This window comes from Heteronotia binoei, chromosome 11 (genome assembly GCF_032191835.1).
Source record: "Heteronotia binoei isolate CCM8104 ecotype False Entrance Well chromosome 11, APGP_CSIRO_Hbin_v1, whole genome shotgun sequence".
Taxonomy (NCBI): Eukaryota; Metazoa; Chordata; class Lepidosauria; order Squamata; family Gekkonidae; genus Heteronotia; species Heteronotia binoei.
The window spans coordinates 78,473,582-78,479,596 of NC_083233.1; positions in this window are offsets into that span (position 1 = coordinate 78,473,582).

A 6,015-nucleotide genomic window follows, 5' to 3' on the forward strand; every position below is an offset into this window, starting at 1 on the left:
ATAGCTCTGGCAGAGTTGTCCTTGAAAGAGCAGCTGCTGTGAGAGCTCTCTCAGCCCCACCCACCTCACAGGGTGTCTGTTGTGGGGGAGGAAGATAAAGAAGATTGTAAGCCGCTCTGAGACACAGAGAGAAGGGCGGGGTATAAATCTATGGTCTTCTTCTTCTAATTAAGAGCCCTGCATTGGACAAAAGCATATGGATCCCCGCTGATAGCTGTGGATGTTGAGTGGCTGCCAGATTGTGTGTGCGAAACAGCAGTCAACCTCTCTCTCTCTCTGTGTCAGATCTTTACCTCCCTCCTTCCTCCATGAAGCTCAGAGTGAGGTCCATAGTTCCCTTCCCGTTTTATCCTCATAAGAACCCTGTCGGGTAGATTAGGCTGAGAGAGGGTGACTGGGCCAAGGTCAGCCAATGAGCTTTCCATGGCTGAGGGGGACCTTGTGTTAGTGTAACGCTGTAACCACTACACCACTCTGGCACAGGAGCAGAAACAGAAAGAGGGGATTGTGTGTGAGCAGACAGTGAATCGCTTTAAGAATGTAAGAGAAGCCATGCTGGATCAAGCCAGGGGTCCATCCAGTCCAACAATCTGTGTCACACGGTGGCCAAAACCTAGGAGCCATCAGGAAGTCCACCAGCAGGGCCAGAACTCCAGAAAACACCCCCCGTTGCCCCCCAAGCACCAAGTAGACAAAACATCACTGTCCCAGAGAGAAAGAGAGAGAGAGAGAGAGAGAGAGAGAGAGAGATGGATGGATGGATGGATGGATGGATGGATGGATGGATGGATGGATGGATGGAGGGAGGGAGGGAGGGAGGAAGGAAGGGAAGGCAGGAAGGAAGCCCTGTTGGATCAGGCCAGTGGCCCATCCAGTCCAACTTTCTGTGTCCCACAGTGGACAAAACTCAGGTGCGAGCAGGAGGTCCACCAGTGGGGCCAGAACTCCAGAAGCCCTTCCCAAGCACCAAGAAGACACAGCATCGCTGTTCCAGCCAGAGTGTTCCATTTAAGCCTTGTGGCTATTAACCTCTCATGAACCTCCACTCCATATGTTTATCCCTTCTTGAAGTTGTCTGTGCTTGTAGCCGCCACCACGTCTTTCCTGCGGCAGTGGATTCCACATCCTTGGGGATGCAGGGTCTCTCTCGCCCACATCCTGGGGATCTACAGCAGGCTAGTGGATCTGCCGTGCCGTGTCTTTCGAGTCAAGCACCCCAGGCTATCGAGTTGCAGATTTACTCCCAAATTTATGACCATCGGTCTGCCTTTCAGGAGCATTTGGGTCTATGCAGCTGGCCCCATTCATCTCTATACGGGCAGCTTTCCAAGAGCGGCCGCTGCTGGGGCATGTTTAGAACTTTGGGGGTTGCTAGGAATTGTAGTTTTCTCCACTTCCCGATTCAGTTTGAGATGCAAGAAAACTACAATTCCCATCAATCTTGACAGGAAGCGGAAGGGTGGGAAGGAACACGGAATCCTCTGTTTAAAGAGCCATTCCCTGACAATATTGTCCTCCCCCCCTTTCAGATTTCTGGGGGTGGGGGGCAGAGACCTGTGTGTTTTCATGAATGCATGTTCTAAACGTCTCTTTGAAAGCTCACAAATGCTCAGTTTAGGGAATATAATGCAGGGATGGCTAGGGTTGCCAATCCCCAGGTGAGGGCAGGAGATCCCCGTTTGGAGGTCTTCCACCCACTTCAGGGTCATTAGAAAGCGGAGGGAGGGGATAGATCTGCTGGAAACTCCATTATTTCATATGGAGACCGATTCCCATAGGGTATAACAGATAATTCATCCATGGGTATCTGGTGCTCGGGGTGAGTGGGTGTTTTTTGAAGTTGAGGCACCAAATTTGCGGTATAGCTTACGATGCCTCTCCTCAAAAGACCCTCCAGGTTTCAAAATGATTGGGCCAGGGGTTCCAATTCTATGGACCCCTAAAGAAGGTGCCCCTATCCTTCATTATTTCCAATGGAGGGAAGGCATTTCAAGGGTGTGCGGTAAATTGTGATGGCCAAAACTCCCTTTGGAGTTCAGTTATACTTGTCACAACCTTGCTCCTGGCTCCACCCCCAATGTCTCCTGGCTCCACCCCCAAAGCACCCAGATATTTATTGAATTGAATTCGGCAACCAAACAGATGGTTGTTCTTTCTTCATCAAGTAGGGAGGCCAGCCTCCAGGTGAGACCTGGGGATCCCCCAGAAAGCCAGCTCATTTCCAGACTACAGAGATCAGTTCCCCTGGAGAAAATGGATGCTTTGGAGGTGGACTCTCTATGGCGGGGGTGTCAAACATGCAGTTCAGGGGCCGAATCACACCCCTGGAGGGCTCCTATCAGGCCCCCGAGCAACTGGCTGTCATGTGCTTCCTTCTCCCTATATCTTGCTTCCTTCTGCATCACAGCTTGCTTTGTCGGGCTTGCTCAATTGAACAGGAGCTACAAAGCAAAACCTCTATTTTCTCCATTTGCTGAGGCTCCTCCCTGGGGAGGAAGGAGGGAGGGATAGCTCGCTTTACCAGGCTCTCTCAATTGCACAGCAGAGCTACTAAGCCAAGCTTCTCTTCCTTCTATTAGCTGAGGCTCCTCCCCCTTCTGGTCCCCTGGGGAAGGAAGGAAAGAGCCAGGGCTTCCTTTGCCCAGTTCCCTGGATCCCATGGGAGAAATGCAAAGAAAGCATCTTTAAAACCTATGAGCGCTAAAGTTTTAAGCATGGTTTCTATGTGTGTCTGTGTTCTTTATAAAATTTATATCTCTGCTACCTAATCTTAAATAGGTACACACCAGTGTTCCCTCTAAGCTGAGATAGCGTGAGCTAATAATGTATGGCTGTGAGAGCTGGACTATAAGGAAGGCCGAGTGCAGAAGAATAGATGCTTTTGAGATGTGGTGCTGGAGAAGATTCTTGAGGGTCCCTTGGACTGCAAGAAGATCCAGTCAGTCAGTCCTAAGGGAAATCAACCCAGACTGTTCACTGGAAGGTCAGATGCTGAAGCTGAAATACTTTGGCCACCAAATGAGAAGGGAACACTCCCTGGAGAAGATCCTGATGCTGGGAAAGACAGAAGGCAAAAGAAGAAGGGGACGGCAAAAAAGGAGATGGCTGGACAGGATTACTGATGTAACAAACATGAATTTGAGCAGACTTCGGAGGATGGTGGAAGACAGGAGGGCCTGGCATGACTTTGTCCATGGGGTCGCAAAGAGTCAGACTCGACGGTGCGACTGAACAACAAAAAGCACACCAATGTTTAGCCTCCACTGAGGTCCCGGTCTTTCCCAGGCTCCGTCCCCCCTACAGGAGTTTCCCAACCACATCCCCTGCCAGGGGGTACCTGGCAACTAGGCCACAGCTCTGACTCCCCTGCCTTCCCCGACATGCTCTTAAATGACTCACCTGTTGTGGAATGACTTCCATCTTTAAATTGCTCCTCGACAGAATTCAGCAGCAATGCAAACACAGAATTCATGCTACAATACCAAAGAAAGAGACAGACATTTTGGTGCTGTTCTGATTCTAAAATCCTTTCAAGACCAACTATTAAAACAAAGCACGATGCTGATGCTGGTCACCGTCATAATGCGTTTGCCCGTACTGAGTTATCGACGGAGATGTGTGAAGCACTTTGGACACCACACACTGAATTGACTCCCATTTCTTCGTTCTGTTGAGTTTGCTCAAGGGATCGCATCTGGCTGGGCAGGGCAGAGGCAAAAGGCCAGAGACCAAGAGAGGGTGTCAACGGAAGCTGGGTGAAACCTGCTGTAGGAGGCTGCTCTAAAAAGGGTAATGACAAAGAAGAAGATATTGGATTTATATCCCGCCCTCCACTCCGAAGAGTCTCTGAGCGGCTCACCATCTCCTTTACCTTCCTCCCCCACAACAGACACCCTGTGAGGTAGATGAAGATATTGGATTTATATCCTGCCCTCCACTTCGAAGAGTCTCTGAGCGGCTCACCATCTCCTTTACCTTCCTCCCCCACAACAGACACCCTGTGAGGTAGATGAAGATATTGGATTTATATCCTGCCCTCCACTTCGAAGAGTCTCTGAGCGGCTCACCATCTCCTTTACCTTCCTCCCCCACAACAGACACCCTGTGAGGTAGATGAAGATATTGGATTTATATCCCGCCCTCCACTCCGAAGAGTCTCAGAGCGGCTCACAATCTCCTTTACCTTCCTCCCATAACAGACACCCTGTGAGGTGGGTGGGGCTGGAGAGGGCTCTCCTAGCAGCTGCCCTTTCAAGGACAACCTCTGCCAGAGCTATGGCTGACCCAAGGCCTTGCTAGCAGGTGCTAGTGGAGGAGTGGGGAATCAAACCCGGTTCACCCAGATAAGAGTACGCACACTTAACCACTATGCCAAACTGGCTCTCCTTCACTCTTTTCTGTATTTATGAATGGAGGCGAACCTCAGTTGGGGCAGGAGCTCACAGGAGCAGAGCTGGGAACCTCTAAATTTTATACAAGCATAGCTAGCTTCAAGAGGCGATTGGATAAAAACATGGAGCAGAGGTCCATCAGTGGCTATTAGCCACAGTGTGTGTGTGTGTGTGTGTGTGTGTGTCTGTCTGTCTATCTATCTATAGATATATATATTGGCCACTGTGTGACACAGAGTGTTGGACTGGATGGGCCATTGGCCTGATCCAACATGACTTCTCTTATGTTCTTATGTTCTTATTGTGTTTTTTCTTTCTTAACCCCCCCACCCCATCCCAAATACTTGCTTCTAGGCTCCATTGTTCAAACCCCCTGTGAGAATTTTGCTGAACTCTTACGATTTGGCAAATTTTTTAATATATTTCCCGACAAAAATGGGAAAATAACCAAAACCTATCAAACAGACAGCTGGAAATCTTCATCCTGCCACTGTGGCCACATAGGAGAAACTGAAAGTAATTTAAAAAGTAAGATTTTATGATGACAATTATAATTCAAGAAGCATTTTAAGGTCGTTGCTGAGCTGATATAGTTTAGTTACAGCTTCTGGTGATGTCGGGGGTGTGTGGCATATGCAAATGAGTTGTACAAATGAGTTGCACTAATGAGCTCCGGTACCTCTGTTTCTACAAAATGACCCCTGACTGGAGGTATATAAAAGGAAAAGGAAAGGTCCCCTGTGCAAGCATCAGTCGTTTCTGACTCTGGGGTGATGTTGCTTTCACGTTTTCACGGCAGACTTTTTTACAGGGTGGTTTGCCATTGCCTTCCCCAGTCATCTACACTTTCCCCCCAGCAAGCTGGGGACTCATTTTACCGACCTCGGAAGGATGGAAGGCTGAGTCAACCTCGAGCCGGCTATCTGAAAACCCAGCTTCCGCCGGGGATCGAACTCAGGTCGTGAGCAGAGCTTAGGACTGCAGTACTGCAGCTTTAACACTCTGCGCCACAGGGCCGTGGCTGTATATAAAAGACTTGTGTATAAAAAGGTAAAGGCAGTTCCCTGTGCAAGCACCGAGTCGTTACTGACACTTTTTTGGCAGACTTCATTACGGGATGGTTTGCCATTGCTTTCCCCAGTCATCTACACTTTTCCTCCAGCCAACTGGGGACTCATTTTACCGACCTCAGAAGGATGGAAGGCTGAGTGAACCTTGAGCCACCTACCTGAACCCAGCTTCTACCGGGATCAAACTCAGGTCACGAGCAGAGCTTGGACTGCAGTATAAAGACATAAATACCACTTTACACAGAGAGAAACCAAAATGGAATTTGCTGCCAAACGGATGTCGTGATGCCCAGAGGAATAAACAGCTTTAAAAAGGGATTCAATAGATTCATGTAGTCCATCAATGGCTACCAGCCACAGTGGCTGAGGGCAACCTCCCCGTTCAGAAGCGCTCAACCTCTGAATCTAGAGCCAGGAGGCGACACTGGGGAAGGCCTGGGTTGCCAACCTCCAGGTGACACCTGGAGACCTCCTGCTTTAACAACTGACCTCCAGACAATCAAGGTCAGCTCCCCTGGAGAAAATGGCTGCTTTGGAGGGAGGGGTGGATGGAA